At 38.4% G+C, this 24162-nt stretch overlaps 1 pseudogene; it reads left to right on the top strand.

The window, feature by feature from the left end:
• Positions 1-18784: 18784 nt before the first annotated feature.
• LOC102862511 lies at positions 18785-19271 on the top strand (annotated as a pseudogene).
• Positions 19272-24162: the final 4891 nt, after the last annotated feature.

Raw genomic sequence — 24162 nt, 5'->3', positions numbered from 1 at the left:
TCTGACGTCCATGTTGGTCTTTTTTCCCTCCTATGTCTTTGTAACGACCTTTTATATTCTTCATAGATGATACTCTTGATATCCTTCACAACTCATCTGGTCTTCACTCATTGATGTTCAAGGCCTAAAACCTGTTCCTGCGATGGTTTTGAAATTTAAGTGGAATAGACTCAAAGTCAAATTTTGTTTTCTGTGGATTTGATTTCATTTTCTTTAGCTTCACCTTGAACTTGCATATGAGTTCTTGGTGGTCTGTTCCACAATCAGCTCCTGGCCTAGTTTTCACAGCTGATATTGAGCTTCTCTCCAGCAGTTCTTTCCACAGATGTAATCAATCTGTTTCCTATGCATTCCATCCAGTGAAATCCACTGCATTTGTGTTTCTTATAAAAAGTATTTGCACTGAACAAATCGTCGATTATACAGAATTCTATCATCTATCTCCAGCTTCCTTTCTGTCACCAAGCCCATGTTTTCCAACTACTGATCCTTATTCTCTGGTTGCAACTTTTGCATTACAGTCACCCATTAATATTAATACATCTTGATTGCATGTTCAATCTATTTCTGAGTGCAAAAGTTAGTAGAAATTTTCTATTTCCTCCTCTTTGGCTCTAGTTGTTTGTGCATATATTTGAACGATAATGGTATTAACTGGATTTCCTTGTATGAGTATGAATATTATCCTGTCACTCACAACATTTGTATTTCAAGATGGATCTAGAGATTACTTTTTTTTAACTATGAAAGTAATCCCAATTTTCCTCACCTCCGAACACATCTTCCATAATAAATTTCAGTAATTTTTATTAAGAATATGAACAAATCCAGAATCTAAACAAAGTAACACATCATTGTACAACATAAAAATTAAAAATTTGCTAGTCTATAAAGAAACAAATATATGCCCAAAATAGAAGGAAATAAAGTAAATATTAACAGACTTAGAGATTGCATACATGTTGAAATAATCAGAAAATAATTTAGATTGCTATTATAATTATTAAAATGAATTTGAAGGAAAAGGCGCATGAATGGATGAACAAAAGTGAATCACAGGAAATAAATAATAATTTTAAATAAGAGAAACATTTGGGCTTAACAACAATTTAGATGCTGCAAAAGAAAAGATCAACAATTTGAAGACAGAATCACAGAAATAAAACAAATTAATGAAAAAATGAACAGTATTTTAATGACTTCTAGAACATTATAAAAAAATAGAAATTCTAGGCATGAAAAATAAAATGTTGAAAGAATGAAAAGGAAAAAATAATAGACCAAACAAACATTGTCCAGACATCATGTAACTAATGTCCCTGAGGATATTCATTAATCTGTCAAATAAGAATATTTTAAAACTTTATTTGGAACACCCCAACTTCTGATTCTCAACACAGTCAGGAATCACAAGCAGATTAAACATAAAGTAAACCACATCTGAACGTATCAGAGATAAATTGCTTTATACCAAATTTAAAAGAGTATTTTCAAAACGTACATAAAAATGTATATTTCTTGTTGTTAGGTGTCATCAAGTCGAGTATGATTCATAGTGACCCTGTGAACAAAAGATCTGAACCCTGTTCTGTCCTGCACCGTCCTCACACGTCCTAACATACAAGAACCCATTGCAGAAGTCACTGTGTCAATCCACCTAGTCAAGGATCTCTTCTCCTTCACTGCCCCTCCACCCTTCCTTGTATCATGTCCTTCTCCAAGGAATAGCACCTCCTAGCAATATGTTCAAAGTATGTGAGGCAAAGCCTCATCTTTCTTGCCTCCAAAGAGCAGTCCAGCTGTACCCTCTCCAACACATGATTTTCTCCAACACCATAACCCAAAGCATCAATTGTTCTTCTGTCATCCCTATTTATTGTTCAGGTTGAGAGAACTGAAAGTACCATGGAAGAGATGGATTGACACAATATCTGGGGTAATGGAGGTAGGTATATTGAAGTCAGTGAGATTGGATCAAGATAGTGCAGAGTTCAGAGCTATATTGTACATAGGGTGGCTATGAGTCACAGGTATCTTGGTGGCACAAAGCAACAACAATAACAAACTTAGCTGTCATAAATTTTATTAATGCTAGTAAAAGCTAATAGGAAAACAGGAAAAAGAACAATATGGTAGACTTAGGTATCATAGTTTTATTAATACTAATAAAAACAAGCAAAAAAAAACCCTACTCATAAGTCCATGAAAAAAAATTATGAAATACAGAGTAGAATATTCACACAATTAAATATCAATCACCAGTGAAGACTACTGATGCACCAACAATAGAAAAGAACTTTAAAAAAACAGCATAGGAACAGGTGGAGAAAAACAGAAAGGCTAGACAAAAAAAATGACACTGTAAGATCCCATTTAAAGTTCTAAACCAGCCAAAAAAAATTTATAGTAATTCAAATATGCAATAGCAAATTACCAAGCATAAGGTCCTTCTCCTGGAACTGGTCTCTCCTGAAAGTATGCCCAGAGTATGTAAGAGGAAGTCTTGCCATGCTTCTAAAGTATTCTGTCTTCTTCTGAAACAGATTGGTTTGTTACTTCTGGTAATTCGTAGTGCGCTCAATATTGTTCATCAATAACATGATTCAAATATAACCTTTCTTCTTCCGTCTTCCTTGTTCTATGGCCAATTTTTATAAATGTGAGGCAGTTGAAAATACCATGGCTTGTATCAGGCAGATATTAGTCCTCAAAATGACATCGTTGCTTTTTAACACTTTAAAGTATCCCCATCCATACTCCTGTAAGTAATATCTTCACTATATTTTCGTCAGTTAAACTCTTCTGAATGAACTTTCTGTTTCCAATGACTCTGAGGGAATCGCTGGACAAAAACCACACCCACCTACACATACATGCACACAATACTTCCATTATCTAAGATTATGCCTAAATGAAGAGAAAGAGCCAGAATGAATCAGAGTAACAGTGTGATATTCAGGAAGGATGTTTTTGGAGTCATATAATCTGAGATTTAATACCTGTGATGGCTAACATAATGTGCTCAGTTCTCAGGATATGAGGCAACTTCAGCCTTCAGCCTTCAAGTTACCCGTAGATTTTTGATTCATTAGTTCCTGCAATCACATGAGTCAGGAGAAGTCTCCAGCTTGCTGCTTTATCTATGAATTTTGAACTTGTCAGCTTGTAAAATTGAGTGAGCGATTTCTTTGAAATAAATCTATAAGGAGCTCTACTGGCCTAGTGGTTAAAGAGCAAGGTTGCCAAACCCATGGCAGGTGGTTTAAAGCTACCTCAATAGGAGAAATATGGATAACCTTCTCCTGTGTGACTTACAGCTTCTATAAACGTGCTGGAGGGTCTGCTATAAATTAGTTCCAACTCAAAAGCAATGAGCAAGTGAGTGATGTAAGTGTATAAATATGTGCTCCACTGATTTTATCCCTCCAGAGGATCCAGCCCAAGAAAATGTCCTAAGTTAGTTAGCCTTTAGATAGTGATTAGTAGAAATAGGTTCAGGAGTGGGGTGAGACCCATGTCTGACCTTACAGGGATCATTTTTATAATGTGATTAACAGAACTGAACAAAGAAAGAAAGAGACAGCATCACAATAGTGTTAGAAGACTTCCATACACCACTATGACCAAAGGATAGGTCAACTCAAATGAAACTAAACAAAGATGCCAAAAATCTAAATTATACAATCAGCCAACTCAAGCTTGTGGATGTATTCAAGGTACTGCATATAGCTAAAAGTCAATCACTTTCTTCTCACGTGCACATGGTACCTTCTCCAGAATTGATCACATATTAGGAAATAAAGCAAGCTTCAACAAATTCAAGAGCATTTAAATAATAAAAAGTATCTTCTCAGACAATGCCATAAAGGTAAAAAATAAAAGGGGGGAGCTAAAGCTTCAAAAACTCACCCATTTGGAAACTAAATAACTCTCTGCTAGAACATGATTGACTTATAGAAGAAATAAAGAATTAAATTTAAAAGTTCCTTTAAGGAATGAAAATGGAATTACAACACACCAAAACCTCTAGAATGTAGCTAAGGTAGTCCTCAAGGAGCAGTTCTTAGTGTTGTTGTTGTTGTTATGTGCCGTCGAGTCACTTGTGATTCATAATGACCCCATGTACAACAGCCCCAAACCCTGCTCTGTCCTTTGCCATTCACATTGCCTCCTACACATCCATCCCGATTACCCCAGTCACTGCATCAATCTACCTCATAGAAGGTCTTCCCCTCCTGCACTGTCCCATCACCCTCCCAAGCATGATGTCCCTCTCCAAGAACCGGTCTCTCCTTACAACATGTCCGAAATATGTCAGATGAAGTCTCAGAATTCTTTCCTCCAAGAAGCAGCCCAGTTTAACCCTCTCTAGGAGGAATCTGTTTGTTTTCTTACCAGTCCATGGTACACTCAATACTCTTCTCCAGCACCACAGCCCAAAGGCATCAATTCTCCTTCTATCCTCCCTAGTTATTGTCCAACTCTCTGATGCATAACAAGTGTTCCTAGCAATAGGCACACATAAAAAAGGAAGGAAGGAAAAAAATCAAAGATCTAACTCAACACTTCATCAAATAGAAAAAGAATAACAAGCTCATACTACAGCCTCTAGAAGATGAAATTATAAAGACAAAAGCTGAAATCAATGGAATATAAAAGAGAAAAACAATTGAAAACATCAATAAGACAAGGAGCTGTTTTGTTTTTTTTTTTTTAGAGTCAATAAAATTGACAAACTACTGGCAAACAGCAAAAGAAAAAAAGGGAAGACACAGACTACTTGATTATGAAATGATAGAAGTGACATCACAATAGAACCAGAGAAAATTTATAATATCAGAATTCTATGAAAAGTTATACTCTGATAAATTTGAAAACCTAGATGAAATGGACAAATTCCTTGAAATTCAGGCCCTACCCAGATTGACAAGGACAGGGGAGAACACTTGTACAGAATCATCACAAAATAAGACATTGAACAGGTCATGAAAAGAGTTCCCCATAAGAAAAGTCCTAGACCAGATGGCTTCACAGCTAAATTCTACCAAATGTTGAGAGAGGGTCTAGCATCAATTCCTCTTAAAATATTTTAATAAATTCAAAAAGAAGAAACACTGAAGCAAGAATATGAAGCATATGAAGAAAGCATAACCCTAAAACCAAAACCAGGCAAAGATAACACCAAGGGGTGGGGGGAGAAACCACAACTACAGACCAATATCTCTCATGAATATAGATGCAAAAATCCTTAACAAAATCCTAGCCAAGAGAATCCAAAAATACATACAAAAAAAATTTATCATGACTAAGTGGTATTCCTAACAGGTATACAAGGATGGTTCATCATAAAAAAAACTTACCATCTGATTTGATGGTACACATAAAAATAATACAATAAAAATTTAAAAAAAGAAAACTTTTCAGTGTAATTCACGACATTAACAAAGCAAATAACAAGAACCATATGATCTCAGCAATTGATGCCTTAAAAGCATTTTACAAAATCCAATACCCCTTCTGATAAATCCAACACCCCTTTCAGCAAAATCGGAATAAGAGAATTTCATCAACATAATGAAAAGTATATATGCAAAACTAAGAGCCAGTATCATTCGCAATGGGGAAAGACTAAAAACATTCTCCTCATGAACATGCACCAGAGAAGGATGACCACTCTTACTACTTTTATTCAATATTGTATTGGAAGTGCTTGCTAGGGCAACATGACAAGAGAAGGAAATAAAAGGCATCCAGATCAGCAAAGAGATGTATGCAGATGATATGATAGTATACACAGAAACATCAAGCACTCAAAAAAAAATTTTTTTAAAAACACAAAATAACAACAACAACAAAAACAACCAAAACCATAACTGTTGGAGTTAGTAGACCAGTTTAGCAGAATGGCAGGATATGATCAATATAAAAAAATCAATGGAATTCCTGATAAAAAACAGTAACAAAGAAAACTCAGAGAAAGAAGCCAAGAAAGCAATTTCATTTACAATAGCCAACCACAAATTGAGATACTTCAAAGTGAAACTAACTAGAGACACAAAAGACGTGTACAAAGAAAACTATGGAATATTTCTGTGAGACTCAACAAGAGACTGAATAAATGGAAAAATATTCCCCGTTCATGGCTAAGAGGACTCAATATTATGAAAATGACAATCCTACCAAAACCAATCTACATGTTGAATGCAATCTCAATATAGATATCAAATTAGTTTTTCAAGGAGTTTGAAAGAGAAACTGTCAGTTTATTTGGAGAGAAAAAGACCTCAAATAAGCAAAACGTTTCTGAAAAACAAAAATTAAGTGGACGGCAGAACATTCCCTGACATCAAAACCAACTACACAGTGGTAGTAATTAAAACAGCGTGATACTGGTACAATGACTGGCACATAGACCAATGGAACAGAATTGAGAACCCCAAAATGGATCCTGCTATCTATGGTCAACTGCTATTTGACAAGGAAATAAAATTTATCAAATGGGGAAATGACAACCTTTTCAACAAATGCTGCTGGCAAAATTGTACTTCTACCTGCAGAAGGCAGAAACAGGATCCACATCTCACATCATACACAAAAATCAACTCCAGGTGAATCTGGAGTCAAGCCCAAACCCATAAAGCTCATCAGAGACAAGCTGGGACCAAGGTTAGAAGGCCTAATGTATGGTATAAATGGACTCCCAAATACAGTCAGAAATGCACAGTTTGGAGATGATAAAACTGAAGAATGATTCCCCCTAAAGAGTAAATCCCTGTACACATCAAAAACATTTTCCAACAGAGTGAAAAGAAAACCTACTTACTGGGAAAAAACATTTGGCTCTACTATCTCAGACAAGGGCCTCATATCAAAAGTTTACAGAATCCTACAGGGTCTCCATAAGAAAAACACAACACAAAGTACAATAATGGACAAAAGACATGGAAAGATTTTTTTCACAAAGGAAGATATGTAGATGGCCAAAAAAAAAAAAAATGTGAAGAAATGCTCAAAATCACCACCAATAAGAGAGATGCAAATCAAAATCACAATGAGATACCACCTCACCCCAGTAGGAATAGCAAAGTTTAGTATAAATGTTGGTGAGGATGTGGAGAAGTTGGAAACTCTGATGCACTGTTGGTGGGATGGTAAAGTGATACAACCACTCTCGAAGACAGTTTGGCATTTCCTCAAAGAGTCGAACATAAAAACTCCACATGACCCAACTATTCCACCACAAGGAATAGATCCCAAGGAAATTAGAAAGGTAACTAGTAAAACATGTATGGCAACCCAAGGGGGCAAGTGGGGGAGCAGAGGGGTAGGATAGGTTTCAGTTTGGTGGGTGGGGGGAGGGAGTGAAGGAAATGGGAAGGATCTGGTGGGGACCTAAAAAGTTTGGGTAATGATGGGCAAGATACAATTTTTTTTGTTAAATAAAACACAATGCATGAAAATGTATGAAACACAATTTAAATGAAGAATAGTGTGAAATACAACGTATATGAACTTCAAGAGCAAATCAATGTAAAATTAAAAAAAAAAAGGGATATTTCCTTGGTTGGAGAAAAAGAGTAAGGTTCTGCATGAGATAGACTGACACAGACACTGCGGAAGTAGGCTTAACCCCAGTAGTCATTTTAAGTATGATGTAGGAAAGCGCTGTATTTAATTCTGTTGTATATACCAACTCAACGGCTTCTAACAACAACAATAACAGGAAGTCTATCATCAGAAAACAACAGAAACTGACAAGTATTTTTGAGGATGTAGAGAAATTGAAGCTGTCACACACCTTGTCAGTGAGAATGTCCCAGAAGAAAACAGTTTTACGGCTACTCAGACTTCAATACAGAATTACCGTATGACCCATTGATTTCACTCCTTGGTAGATACTAACGGGACTTGGAAAAGGATTCAAACAGATAATGACTGTGCCTATGTTTTCTGCATCATTATTCAAAATAGCTAAAAGGTGGAAACAATTGGTGTTCATCAACAGATAATAGATAAACAATGTTGTTGTTATTGTTGCTGGATGCCATCGAGTCAAGTATGACTCATAGCAACCCTATGATCAGCAGATCTGAATCTCTTATTCTGTGTCATCCTAACAGTCGGACATATTTTAACCCATTGCTGTAATCATTGTGTCAATCCAATTCATGGAGGATCTTCATCTCTTTCACCCACCCTCCACCTTTCCAAGCATGGTGGCCCTTTCCAAGGAATATCCTTTCGTAGCAATATTTCCAAAGTATGTGAAATGAAACTTCACCATATTTGCCTATACAAGGAACCCTCAGCTATACCTTTGCTAAGATATATTTGTTTGTTGTTTTGGCAGTCCATGAGACATTTAGCACTCTTCAACACCACAGCTCAAAGGCGCCAAATTCCTCTGTTCTTATTAATTATCTAGCTCTCAGTTGCATGTTGTTGTTGTTGATTGCCTTCCAGTGGACCCTATGAACAAAAGGCCTGAAGTCCCTCTACAATCATCAACATTTATCAAAGTTCATAGAATTTCTGGAGGCATATTATTTAGGAAGTGGATGCCACTCCTGGTTCCAAACATTTCTATGTATAGCAACTCTATGTACAGCAGCTCTGAACTCTTCCCTGTCCTGAGCCAGTCTCACTAACTCCGACACACCCAACACCCATTGCCTCAATTACTGTATCAATATGCAGATAATACAACAGTTGCATAGCAAGTAATTTAAAAGATCACATCCTTAATCAGATAAACAATAGTCTAACAATAAAAAGCAATCTTACTAAGCCATAAAGAGAAATAAAATTCCATTACTCACTAAAAAACATAATCAATGATCCTTGAAAATATGCTGAGTGCCTAACAATAGCAGAGTTCAATAGGCCATCAAACATCAAAATTTGGCGAGGTTGTGGAGAGATTATATGTCTTATTCACTGCTTGTAGGAATGTAAAGTGGTGCAATCACTATGAAAGGCAGTTTGGTGATTTCTCAAAAAGTTAGAAATATCATTTGGTCTAGAAATTCCACTACTGGGAATATACTCTAGAGCAATCAGAGCCATGACTGAAACAGACGTAGGGATACCCCTGTTTATTGTGTCATTATTCACAATAGCAAAGACATGGAAGTGTCCATCAACAAATGAATGGATAGAAAAAAACGATGGTACATTCACACAATGGAATATTATGTAGCGTTGAAAAACAATAAACTCATAAAACATTACACAACATGGGTGAGCCTGAAGGACATTATGCTGAGTGAAATATCTCATTCACAAAGGGACAAATACTGCATAACACTTCTGTTATAAAATAGTATTGACAAAGGGATTTGGGAGATTAGGAAAAGAGTGGATAATGGATACTGCATTGGGACAGATAAGGGAAAGAATGATCCAAGAGTAATACGCATGACAGCAATGTGGAACAAAAGTTGCATTGCAAAGTGGACTATGGGAGGAGATAGGGGGATAGGGTAGAGGAGCAAAGTAAATGTCCAAAAATGAATTAATAAAACCCCAAAACATAATTGTGGAAGACCTGAAAGAGAAAGAAGATATGCTAAGTGAAATGTCAGAGACAATACAACAAATATTGTATGATTTTCCACTTAAATAAAATATCCAGGATATAAAAATACACAGAAAGAAAAGTATTAGTGGTTTTAAAGGGATGCGTGTAGAGGAGAGGGGAGTTATTACTATGGGGTTATAAAATATGGTGAAAATAAGCTTTTAAAGTGAGTGAATGCTTTTAAAGTAATTTAATAAACACTTCTAAACTTTACACTTAAACTCCTCCAATAACAAATTATATTTATTTCATCACAATAAAACTTTTCTAAAAATTAAATTTAATAAATTGCCTCCTTTCTCACTTTTAGAGCTAGACTGAATTGAGAGGCTACCACACAAATAGAACAAAGGTTTTCAAATGGGCTTTTTCTACACATAGTCATCTTACTTTTGATGTCTCAAAGCGGAATCTACTTTAAGAAACAGAACTGGCAGTTTTGATGGCTGTTTCTTCATGTGAAGAGTTATATTTGTATATTTTTCATAAACAGAACATGTTGGGAAGTTGGAGACCTAGAAAAATATAATAAAAAGATTCTGATTTATTTTATGTTTGGTTTTAATATGGTCATTTTCTTTTCCATTTTCAATAGGACTAAAAAATTTAATTTGAGTAATGCCACAGGAATGTGGTTTCAAGGATGAAAAAAAATTGTCAAACATCCACCTCCCTGTTCCTCACACAAAAATAGAATAATCTGGGCAGCCCAAGATGGCTACTTAGCCACACACTCCAAGCTGTCTGCCTATAGCAAAGAACTGAGAAATGAAATCAGACAGATTCAAATTACTCTTTGGGAACCCAGAAGAGCAAACGGAAGGATAAAGAATTAAACACCAAATGGAAAGAGAGGAATGAAACCACTGAAGAGGACATTTTCGTTGTTGGGGGCGGGGGCGGGGGAGGGAATCCTTATGTCTAACTAAAGCTATACTTTTTCAGAATTATGGTCTTCTAAGATGCTTACTGAATTTTCTAAGAAATTCAACCACACTTATAAATAACAAATTAGAGAGATGTTCCTAACTCCATGCCTTTGTTTCAAGCAGGTTATATGGTCAAAACTATCTTTGAGAGGTTTTCTACTTATAGGAACCACAGAGTTGGCATGCTTGTAGGATTTACAAGGTTGCAAATCTTAACAAGAGTGGACTGCCTTATCTTACACCAGTAGAGTTGCTGGTGGGTTCTAACTGTCAAGCTTTTTGGCTAGCCACTGAACTCTTTTAACACTAGGCTTCCAGGGCTCCTAGCAGAAGACAAGCTGGGAAATAGAGATATTTATAATTGCCGTAAGTATATGTCCCTTAGATCAGATACCATTAATCAGCTTACACTTGATTGCTAACCAATTTAGAAACGTTCAAATGGCCCACCTGGCTGTCAAATAAATAAAATTATCTGAAAAGCTGGACACTATGAAGAGGAATGAGGCATCAGGAGTGGAGGGAGACTCATCCATAACCTGTGTTATGCAGATGACACAACCTTACTTGCTGAAAGTGAGAAGGATTTGAAGCTCTTGTTGCAGAAGATCAAAGAATGTACCCTTCAGTATGAACTGCGTCTCAATATCAAGAAAAGATTTTTACCACTGGGCCAATTGGCAGTGTCATGATGGATGGAGAGAGAGGAGATTGAAACTGTCAACAGCTTCATCTTGCTTGGACCCAGAGTTAACATCCTTGGTTCAAGCAGTCAGGAAATAAGGAGATACAATGCAATGGGGAAAATCTGCAGTTAGAGACCCTTCCAAATAATTGAGGAGTAATGATGTCAGTTTGAGAACTAAGGTGAGGTGTGTCTGATTCAGGGCATGGTCATTCTGATTACCAGTTATGCATCCAAGACCTGGACAATGAATAAAGATGACAGAAAAAGAATTGATGCCTTTGAGCTGTAGTGCTGAAGAAGAGCACTGAACATGGAGAGTCAAGAAAACTTTTAGGTATGTCTTGTAGAGGGTGCAGCTGGTGTGTTCTTTGGAGGCAAAAATAATGAGGCTTCACCTCACATACTTTGGATATATTGCTAGGAGGTGCTAGTCCTTTGAGAGGGACATGATGTTGGAAACGGTGAAGGGTCAGCAAAGGAGAAGAAGACACTCAACCAGGTGGATTGAAAAAAGTGACTGCTGCACTGGGCTCTTGTGTGTCAGGAAGTGTGAGGATGGCACGGGACAGGACTAGGTTCCAATCTATATTGTTCATAGGATCACTGTGAGTCATACTTGACTCAGTGATACCTAACAACAACAACATACGTCCCTTGAAATCGTCTCTTTTCTTCAGCTTCTACTTTCCCACCTACTCTACCCTAGTTTTAATATTAAATTCAAGTACTCACAACATACATCTTTAATTGACATGATGTTCTCATGAGTTACAACTGATTCAAAGGCAATGAATTTATTTTGCATTGCTGAGTAGATTTGACCTTAACCTTAAGGCTTCAGGCAACCATTTCCTTCAAAGGAAATGATATAAGAGATAAACTTTTTTCTTCTTCTCACTCTCATTCTTGCATGAATCCATGAGTTAGAGACTGAAAGCTTGTTTATATCTATTGCCAAGCTTCTTCCTCAAGGTATCTTGCTTCTTATATTACCACGTTACTGATCAGAGCCACCTTAAGAATCGCAATGTCGTTACCTCCCTTGCTGAGAATAGTACTTGATACACATATCCTGGCCTGTTAGCTAGATTGAAGTTCTCTGTTCATGGCTTCCCTGCACAATTTCTGTTATTACCGAACCATTGGACCTACTGTTTCTCAGATTCTATGATCAGGTTAAACCAATGCAGCTGAATGGTTGTAAATATACTTCCCTTATGATACTCTCTCTTCTTCTTTTCCCCTAGTCTACCCTAGTTTTTCTATTAAATGAAATACTCTGTAGCCCCTGGCCTCCTTGGTCTGACTTTATCTATATCTGCAGTCACTGGGATTCCCAAAAATCTAGACATATTTTATTTTAAGGATAATTTCTGCTTAGATACACAGAAATCAATCCTAGTTTCTTCACAGGAGGCCTGATAGTTTCGTGGTAAAGAATTGCTCTGCCAAGGCAAAGGTATGCAGTTTGAATTCACCAGCTGCTCTGTGGGAGAAGGATGGTAAATCTCCTCCCATGTGATTTACTGCCTCTGAAAATCCACTTGAGGGTCAGCACAAGGTCATTTCTGACTTGATGGTACACAACAGTTTTTTTCATTTACAACGTCCATTTCAGTATATTGTGATGACAGTGTTAGGTGCCGAGGAGCCTAATCATCTCTGATGCACTTTAACCCATTGTTGCAGTCACTGTGTTAGTACATCATGTTGAGGGTCTTTCTTTCTTTTGCTGATATCCCTTTCCATGGAATAGTCAGCTCTTTCTAACAACATGTCCAGTATGTCAAAGTATTACGTTGCCTTTAGGTTCTGGTGCTGAAGAAGAGTGTTGAACATTTCCTGCACTGCCAAGAGAACAAACAGGTCTGTTAATTTATAAGGTACTGAGCATAATTCTTATCACTTAATAAACACTCAGCACTGACGCCTTTGAATTGTGTTGGTGGAGAGAAGTATTGGTTTTCCAGTAGACTGCCAAAAGGACGAACAAGTCTGCTTTAAAAGAAAGGCAACTGCAGTTCTCCTTAGAGGCAAGGCTGGTGAAACTGCATTATGCATACTTTAGATATATTGTCAGGAGGGAGCAAACAGTTCTTGGAAAAAGATATGATGCTGAGAAAGGTGGAGGGTCAGAGAAAGAGAGGACGATGCTCCATGAGATGAACCGACACAGTAACTATAACAATGGGCTTGAGCATATCAGAGATCGTGAGGATGGTGTAAAATAAGCCAAGGTTCAGATCTGTTGTTCATGGCGTGCTTACGCATCTTAGTTGACTTGATGGCACCTAACAGCAACAACATCAGTAAATATTAGCTGCTGTAAATTTTATTACCACCACCACTATTTCCATTAGAATCTTCATCTCAGTCCCCAAAAAAGTTTCCTGAAATGATCAGGAACAATCTGATAGATTGAGGGACAACTTTATTTAATAAATTTCAAATTGGAATCCATTGCAAATAATAATGATGACTGCAATTTACTAAACTTCAATATATGTTTCAATATATGAAGTAATGCCCACACATTACGTTGTATTATTCCACAAAAAATGTTGGATAAGAAGGATCACTTCTGTTCGTTTTATTGATGGAAAAATGCAGGCTTGCACAAACCATATCAAACTAATACAGCAGTAGTTATATAATGAGAGCAGATGCAATCAGTCCTGGTTTGATGGTAAAGGATTAAAAGGGCATTGTCTGTTGTTGTTGTTGTTATGTGCCGTCAGTCGCTTGAGACTCATAGCGACCCTATGTACAACAGTCCTAAACTCTGCTCTGTCCTGTACCAACTGCACTGTCTCTGACACTCCCATCCCGATTATCCCAGTCACTGAATCAATCCACCTCATAGAGGGCCTTCCCCTCCTGTGCCATCCCTCCACCCTCCCAAGCATGATGTTCTTCTCCAAGGACCAGTCTCTACTCACAACATGTCCAAAGTATGTTAGATGAAGCCTCAGAATCCTTGCCTCCAAGGAGCCACCCGGTTTAACCCTTTCCAGGATGAATCTGTTTGTTTTTCTAGCAGTCTATTGTACTCTCAATACTCTTCTCCAGCACCATAGCTCAAAGGAATCGATTCTTCTTCTATCCTCCTTGGTCAGTGTCCAACTCTCTGATGCATAACAGGTGATTGCAAAGACCATGGCCTGTATCAGACTCAGAGAGACACCAGTACTTTGAAGAGGTCCCTAACAGTAGACTTTCCCATGGCAATGTGCCTTTTAATTTCCTGGCTACTGGTGCCAAGATATTGACTGTGGAGCCAAGCAAACTAAAACTGTGAACAATCTCAATCTCTTCACCATCCATCCTGATGCTGCCAATTGTCCCAGTGGTCAGAATCTTTGTCTTCTTGACATTGAGCCTCAATCCATATTGGACGTTGCAGTCCTTGACCCTCTGCAGCAGGTGCTTCGGGTCCTCCTCAGTTTCAGCAAGCAGGGTTGTGTCATCTGCATAATGCAGATTATTGATAGATCATCCACCAATCCTAATGCCACACTTCTCCTCATAGAGCCCAGCCTCCTGGATAATTTGTTCTGCATACAGGTAGAAAAAGTATGGAGATAGGATACATCCCTGGTGTATGCCCTTCCCAATTTTGAACCATGCAGTGTTCCCTTGCTCTGTTCTGAAAACTGCCTCCTGGTCCAAGTATAGGTTTCGCATTAGAACGATCAAGTGTTCTGGGATTTCCATTCTTCTCAGAGTCAGCCACAGTTTGTTATGATCCACACAGTCAAATGCCTTTGCATAATCAATGAAACACAGATAGACATTCCTCTGCTATTCTCTGCTTTCAGCTAAAATCCATCTAACATCAGCTACAATATCCCTAGTACCATAATCCCTTCTAAACCCAGCCTGGACTTCTGGCAGTTCTCTGTTGATGTGCTGTTCCAGTCATTTTTGGATAATCTTCAGTAGAATCTTGCTTGCATGTGAAATCAATAAGATTGTTCTATAGTTTCCACACTCTGTTAGGTGGGGAACAAATATAGATCTCTTCCAGTCTGGCATTACACTTCTGAAAAGCAATGTATACAAACTTTATAAGTAAGCAAGTATTTGTTGTTGTTGATTGCTATAGAGTCAATCATGGCTTATAGTGACCATATGAACAAAAGGCCTGAAGCCTTTCTATAACTATTATCATTTATTAAAATTCTTAGAGTTTCTAAAGGCATGTTGTTTAGGAAGTGGATGCCACTCCTGCTTCCAAACCTGTCTTTAACTGGGAGCTCCACCAAACAGTGTAAACCACGAGTAACCATTATTTGATCCCCCAGCGGCACAAGGTTCAGCATCATAGCAACCCTAGGTTACCTCAGTACAGTATATTGACTGAAGAGTGCTGTACCACTGAGAAGAATGTTCCTCCAAAAATGTAATAACAACTGACTTTTAAATAAAACGGCTATATCTAAATAAAATATTTTATGTAAATAGAAAAAATAAAATGCATCACACTTAACCAGGTCATAACTACATAAGGGAAGTTTCCCCGAGGTATAGCTTATAGCACCTTTTATCTAAAAAGAGATTGAAAGAGAAAGAATGAGGTCTACTATCATAGAGATGTAAGAAGTGGAACCAAGGGTCCCTGGGCTGAAAATTTCCTAGAACCCGAAAGGATGCAGACATAAAGTTCTCTCTTGAACTGGAACATTGAGTTCAGACTTCTAGCCACCCAAAGTGTGAGACAATAAATTTCTATTTATTAAAACTATCCAATTATGATATTTATATTGAAGCTAAATAGATAACTAAAACATATTATTTAAAAAAGTAACTTTGTTTTTTAATTAACCTATGAATAGCGACATCAGTCTGGAGACTAAGGTGCACCTGATCCAGGCCATAGTCTTTGCAATTGTTTGCTATGTGTCGGAGAGATGGACAATGACTAGGGATGAAAGAAAGAGATTGATGCCTTTGAGCTGTGGTGCTGGAGAAGAGTGTTTAATATACCATGGACTTCCAGAAGAACAAACAGGTTTGTCCTGGAGAGGGTAAAACAGGGATGTTCTGAAGCTTTGTCTGACATACTCTGGACATGTTACAAGGAGGAACAAGTCCTTGGAGAGGGATATCATGTTTGGGAGGGTGAAAGGACAGCGTAGGATAGGAAGACCCTTGATGAGAGGGATTGATTCAGTGATTGGGGTATTGGGCGTACATGTGTCAGAGATGATAAGGTTGGAACAGGATAGAGCAGGATTTAGGGCTCTTGTACATAGAGTCATAATGAGTTGCAAGCAACTCAACGGCACATAAAAACAATTGATAGAGAACATTAAAAGGGCCGAACTCTCTCAGCATTACCTAAGCTGAAGGAACTGATTGGTTGAAGAACAAATTCAAGCCTCGAGTTGCAATATTAAAGATGCTTTGGGCAGAATATTAAATGATCCTGGAAGCATTAAGTGAAGATGGAACGAGTATACAGGGTTACTGTATCAAAAGGAATTGGCAGAGACAGAAGGATTTAAAAAAACAATATATGAGAAAGAGCCTGTGCTGATGAAGGAAGAAGTTCAAGCTCCTCTGCAAGAATTGGCAAAAAACAAGGCTCCAGGAATTGATGGAATAACAGTTGACATAGTTCAATAAATGTACAACTTATTTCATAATAAGTTATATAATAACTTATTTCATAATAAGGTATATAAGTTAAGAAATGTGTAACAAATTTCAAATTGGTGATTGTACTCAACAAGTTCTGCCAAGAAATCTGGAGAACAACCAACCACCTGGCCAAATGACTGGAAGAGATCTACATTTGTTTCCATTCCAAAGAAAGGTGACCTGAGAGAATGCAGGAATTATTGAACAATATTCTTGATATAACATGTAAGCAAGATTCTGCTGAAAATTATCCAAAAATGACTGGAATAGCCCAACAGAACTTCCAGAAGTATAGGTTGGATTTAGAAGAGGCTGTGGTACTAGGGGTATCATAGCTAATGTTAGATGGATCTAGTCTGAAAGCAGAGAGTACCAGAGGAACGCCTATCTGTGTATTGCATTTGACTGTGGTTCACAATAAACTCTGAGAAGAATGGGAATCCCAGAATACTTTAGCGTTCTTATGCGAAACCTATACTTGGACCAAGAGGCAGTCGACAGAACACAGCAAGGAAACTCTGCGTAGTTCAATATTAGAAAGGGAGTACACCAGTAATGTGTCCTATCTCCACACCTTTTCAATCTATATGCAGAACATATCATCCAGGAGTCCGGGCTCTATGAGGAGGAATGTGGCATCATGATTGTAGGAAGACTCATCAACAATCTGTGATATACTGATGGCACAACCCTGCTTGCTGAAACTGAGGAGGACCTGAAGCGCTTGCTGCAAAAGGTCAAGGACTGTAACCTTCACTATGGATAGAAGATCAATATAAAAAAAAATTAAAAAACAAAAACACCCAAACAAAGATTCTCACCACTGGGCCAATTGGCAAGATCATGATAGATGGTGAAGATACTGAAATTGTTAAGAGCTTTAGTTTGCTTCACTCTACAATCAAGACTCCAGCAGACAGAAAATTTAAAAAAAAAAAAAAAACCAAAACAAACCACCATACCAAATTACATTGGGAAAATCTGCTGTTGGGGACCTATCCAGAATACTGAAGAACAATGATGTTAGGCTGGAAACTAAGGTGCGCCTGACACAGGCCATGGTCTTTGCAATCACTTAATATGCATCAGAAAGCTGGACAATGACGAGGGATCATAGAAGGAGAATTGATGCCTTTGAGTCGTGGTGCTAGAGAAGAGTATTGAATATATCATGGACTACCAGGAGAACAAACAGGTTCATGCTAGAGAAGGTGAGACCAGGCTGCTCCTTGGAGGCAAGAACTCTGAATCTGGTATACTTCGGGCATGGTACAGAGGGACCAGTCTTTGGATACAGACATCATGCTTGAGAGGGTGGAGGAAAAGTGCAAGAGAGGAAGACCTTTGATTTAGATAGATTAATTCAGTGACTGAGGTAATGAGGTTATGTGTCAGGGACAATAATATTGGCACAAGATAGAGCAGAGTTCAGAGCTGTTGTACATAGAGTAGCTATGAGTTGTAAGTGACTTGACGACACATAAGAACAACAACAATGGCTATTAAGGTATTGTAGGCATTCATTAATTAACTTAAAATATTTAATAAGATATACAGATAAAAATGTGATTTTTATACTTTTTGTCCTCAACTCAGAACTGACCCATAGCTGACCCACCAGTTGATCGCATGCAAGGAGACTGCCCATCTTTTTCCTGTGGACCAGCTGGTGGATTCAAACTGCATGCATTTGCCTTGGGAGCTCAGTATCTTATTGCTGAGCCACCAGGGCTGCCAGAACTAAAATACATATTAATTTAAAAAAACAGCTCTTGGGGAATTGCAGTCAGACTGGCTACTGAGACAAACGCTTTACTGGGGTAGTTTCCACATATCATAGGTAGACAGACACTGCTTCCTTTGATTGCCCTTGGCCCTCACAACTCTAAAAAGAAACAGTATCTTGATAAGCTTTATGAGCTGAAGTCCAAAGCACGTCAGATGATGAGCCAATTTGGCCCCTCAGCCCTAATCAACCTCTCCAATTTTTCATCCATAAAACCAGAACCAGACAGTACCCCTCCACAAGGCTCCATGGCCAATAGCTCTACTATGGTAAAGATACCAGGCACTCCTGGCACAGGAGGTCAACTCAGCCCTGAAAACAACCATGTATTTAAAGAAGAAGAACTTGCAAGACTTGGTAAGAGAAGTGGATCCTAATGAACAGTTGGATGAAGATGTAGAAAAGATGCTGCTGCAGATTGCAAATGATTTCATCGAGAATGTGGTGAAAAAAGCCTGCCAGCTTGCCAGACATTGTAAGGCCAGCACCCTAGAGCTGAAAGATGTCCAGTTACACCCAGAGTGCCAGAGAAACATGTGGATCCCAGGTTTTGGCTCTGAAGAAACCTGACCCTACAAAAAAGCTTGCACCACAGAAGCTCACAAACAGAGAATGGCATTGATCCAGAGAATAACCAAGAAATAACAGAGGAAGTTCAGGAAATGGACAACAATGCAATTGGACATACTTGAACTGAGGTCTCAGCCATCTCATCTGTGAAGATGTTTTGCTTTGCTTTTTTTGATGTTTTACAGAGAAGATTGTGGCTGTCCGTTTGCCAGTGGGGAGCAGTGGCACCCTGATGGGGGTAAGCATGATGGAGACAGAACACTCTGGGAGCGCTTCAGAGAGCCAACTTAACTTTATTGTGGGTTGCAGTGTACTTATATACTGCAATCAGGTAGGTAATCAGGAAGGCAGGATAGGGTGGGCTTGTAGATGTGGGGCATGTGGATTGGATAGGAGAACCTCAGCTCAAGTAGACCACTCCCAGCTCAACAAATGTGGCAGCCATCTTTCCAGTGGCAAGCTTTCTCAAGCCAGCACAGCCAAACACAAGAGAGCTTTCTCTATCCCGTATTAAGTGCTGTTGGGTCAGATACACTTGCACTTATCCAGAGCTAGGTGATATGCCCTGGCCAGAGGTACCATGTTGCTCCCCAACATTCTCCCAAAGCACATATCTTTTTTATTAACAGTGCAGAACTATCTATAATGACTGAGAAGATCTGACAAAAGAATAAAGCCTCCTACCCCAACTTCCAGTCCCTCTTGCCTGCTTCTCAAAGAGGAGGAGTATATCTTTCAGAGAAGATTTTTTTATTTGTGGTTTATTATATATATGATTGAATATGAAACAAAGCATTATGGTCTTTTGGGTGAGCCAGTATTAGCACATACAGAGGGGTGTTTGTGTTTTTTTTGCTCTTCTCCTAGCCCTTCCTTGTACTTTGTAATGTAAGTGTTTACATGACTATGACTTTCGTTTGTTTTTACAAGTAAAGAAGTTAGTAATAGTATAAAACCCCCACAAAACAAACTCTTTGCTTTTGAATAGACTTATGTATGTTAAGGTATTATAGGTATTAACTTGATCTTAAAATATTTTTATAAGAAATAGAAATAAAAATGTGACTTTAATATTCAATAAATTAGTGTCATTTATTATAGATTTTAGTTTCAAACTAATATTTATTAATTTTTCATTGTTTAAGATTTTCTTTCCCCAATCTTCCTAACCCCAACTACACTGAAATAGACTCCTTGTTCCAGATTGTCGTGTTGTTGTTGTTGTTGTTATGAGCCGTCAAGTCACTTGCGACTCTTAGCGACCCTACGTATGAGAGCCCTAACGCTGTTCTGTCCCATGCCAACCTTGCCATCTCTGACACACTCATTCCTCCCACCCCAATCACAGAATCGATCCATCTCATCAAGGGTCTTCCTCTGTTGAGTTGTTCCTCCACTCTCCCAAACATGATGTCTCTCTCCGAGGACCAGTCCATCCCTGCAACACGCCCAAAGCATGTCAGATGAAGCGTCAGAATCCTTAACTCCAAGGAGCATTCCAGCTTCACTTTCTCCAGGACAAACCTTTTCATTCTCCTAGCAGTCCAGGGTATATTCAACACTCTTCTCCAGCACCACAGCTCAAAGGCATCAATTCTCTTTCTATCATCCCTATTCACTGTCCAACTCTCTGACACATAGCACGTAATTGCGAAGACTATAGCCTGGATCAGGCACACCTTAGTCTCCAACCTGACATTGTTGTTCTTCAGTACTCTTGAGATGTCCCTTACAGCTTACTTTCCCAATGCAATTCGTCTCCTGATTTCCTGGCTGCGGTTATCAAGAGTGTTGATTGTGGAACCAAGTAAACTAAAACTATTAACTGTCTCAATCTCTTCACCATCCATACTGATGCTGCCAATTGGCCCAGTGGTGAGAATCTTTGTTTTCTTGATGTTGAGCTTCAAACCATATTGAAGGCTGCAGTCCTTGACCTTCTGCAGCAAGCACTTCAGGTCCTCCTCAGTTTCAACAAGCAGGATTACGTTATCCCCATAACGCAGGTTGTTGATGACTCTTCCTCAATCCTGATGCCACATTCCTCCTCAAAAAACCCAGCACCTTGGATTATCTGTTCTACATACAGATTGAAAAGGTATGGAAAAAGAATACATCCCTGACGGACCCCCTTCTTGATTTTGAACCATGTCTCCTTTCTCTGTTCGGACGACTGACTCTTGGTCCAAGTATAGGTTTCGCATAAACACTATCAAATGTTCTGGGATTCCCATTCTTCTCAGAAAGAGCCATAGCTTGTTGTGATCCACACAGTCAAAAGACTTTGCATAGTCAATAAAGCACAGATAGACATTCCTCTGGTACTCTCTGCTTTCTGCCAAGACCCATCTAACTTTAGCTATAATATCCATAGTACCACGGCCTCTTCTAAATCCAGCCTGCACATTGGCAGTTTTCTGTTGACATATTGTTCCAATCGTTTTTTTATAATTTTCAACAGAATCTTACTTGCATGTGATATTAATGATATTGTTCAATAATCTCTACACGCTGTTGGGTCACCTTTGGAATGGAAACAAATATCAGTCTCTTGCAGTCAGTTGGCCAACTGGCTGTCCTCCAGATTTCTTGGTACAACTTAGCACATCCAGGGTAGAGTCTGTTTGTTGAAATATGTCAATTGGTACGCTGTCAACTCCTGGAGCCTTGTTTTTTGCCATTCCGTCAGTGCAACTTGAACTTCCTCCTTCATCACCACAGTCTCTTGCTTATATATTATTTCATGAAGTTCTTCTCTGTCAGCCAATTCCTTCTGATATATTGTCATACATATAATAATACCTAATCATACTCTTTTTCAGACAGTTCTTCCCCTCACCTGTACTAATACAGTGTTCATTATCTACACACTTTTTTACAATTTTCTCGCCCAAACCGCCCTGCCTGTCCTATTATATAACAGCTGTGTTATGTAGTATTATTCCTTTTGTGAATGAGCTGTTTCACTCAGTATAATATCCTCCAGGCTCCCCATGTTGTGTAATGTTTTCCGAGTTCACTGTTTTTCAATGCTGCTTAATATCTCATTTGTTTGTTCATGGGCACTTGTGTTGCTTCCAACTCTTTACTATTATAAATGATACAGAAATAAACACGGATGTGCCTACATCTCTTTGAATCATGGTTCTGGTTTCTTTAGGATATATTACCATTAGTGGCATTGCTGGATCAAAAGGTATTTCTATTTCCAACTTTTTGACAATACATCAGACTGCCTTTTATAGTGGTTGTACTATTTTACCTTCCCACCAATGGGAAATCAAGAGATGAATTGCATTGGGAAAGTCAGCTGTGAGGGACCTCTCAAGAGTACTGAAGAGCAACGACGTCAAGCTGGAGACTAAGGTGCGCCTGATCTGGGCTATCATCTTCGCAATTACATGCTATGCGACAGAGAGTTGGACAGTGAATAGTGATGATAGAAAGATAATTGATGCCTTTGAGCTGTGGTGCTGGAGAAGAGTGTTTAATATATCATGGACTGCTAGGAGAACAAACAGGTTTGTCCTGGAGAAGGTGAAACTGGAATGCTCCTTAGAGTCAAGAATTCTGAAGCTTCCTCTGACATACTTTGAGCGTGTTTCAAGGAGGGACTGGTCCTTGGAGAGGGACATCATGTTTGGGAGAGTTGAGGGACGGTGCAGGAGAGGAAGACCTTCAATGAGATGGATCGATTCTGTGACTGGAGTTGTGAGAATGAGTGTGTTTGAGATGGCTATGTTGGCACAGAATAAAATGATGTTTAGAGCTCTTGCACATAGGGTCGCTATGAGTTGCAAGTGACTCGACGGCACATAACAACAACAACCAGCAGGGAATAAAAGTTTCAGTCTTTCCATAATTTTAGCAGCATTTGTTGTTTGTTGCCCTGTTGGATTTTTCTATTGTTACTGGGGTAAGATGATATAGTTGTTTTGATTTGCATCTCTCTAAGAGCTAGGGATTTTGAACATTTCTCCACATGCTTGTTTGCCATATGAACAGCTTCTTTGGTGGTCTGTTCATGTCTTTTGCCTATTTTGTGATTGGGTTGCTTAGGTTTTCCTTGTTGAGGTGCTGGAGTATTCTATAAATTTTAGATATAAGTCCCTTATTAGATATGTGTTTACTAAATATTTTTCCCAGTCTATGAGCTTTCTTTTTATCCTGTTGGAGATGGTTTTTGATGTGTCTATTATGGATTCTAACTGTATTTGCAAAAAATACTTTTTCTCAAATTTTATCAAGTGCTTGTGGGGGGAATATCTTCTTCAAGAACCATTGTCTTTTCCTTTAGAAGCACCATCCATTTATTTCACTTCTCTCCCATAAAGTAATAAAGAGATGCACATTTAAGAGGATAGTTTTTAAAAGCTTCGTCATCAGAACTGGCAGTTTACTTAGGTCCAGAAAGTTCAGGAAAACCAGAGACACACATTATGAACTCCTGGCATGAATGACTGTAGGCTATTCAAGGGCTGTTAAAACAAACAAATTTAGGAGCCCTCTTCTGTTTCCTCCCAGGATCCCCCCATCTGAATGATGTACATCTTCTCAAAGCCAAGAATGAGGAGCTGAGAAACAGGAAAGTTCTCAATATAGTTCCCACAAACCAGTTTCCTTGTAGAAGCTACTTTTGTTCAAGCAGGAAAGGTCTTTTAATTGAAAATATTGTCAAAGAGTAAAAGGTGCTGAGGGCATTTATTTGATCTATGATTAAACATCTGCCACGTATAGGGTTGAACTCAGTGAAGAGTAATAGTAGTTATCCTTCTACCTCATAAATCCAGAAGTAGAGACTTGGTAATAAATGCCAAAAAAACTATTGGAAAGTATGTGTTTACAGTTTCCCCCACCTAACTCAAGAACATACCTCTCTTGAACTGAATTCTTTCCTATTGGTCAATTGTTTAATATGTTTGAAGGACAACAAATATCTTCCCAGATAAGACATTAGAAGTAACTG

This window comes from Elephantulus edwardii, unplaced genomic scaffold, assembly GCF_000299155.1.
Source record: "Elephantulus edwardii isolate Elephantulus edwardi_28Jun2011 unplaced genomic scaffold, EleEdw1.0 scaffold00042, whole genome shotgun sequence".
Classification (NCBI taxonomy): Eukaryota; Metazoa; Chordata; class Mammalia; order Macroscelidea; family Macroscelididae; genus Elephantulus; species Elephantulus edwardii.
Note: the sequence above shows the minus strand (reverse complement) of the source record. Positions and strands in the feature narration are given on the sequence as shown.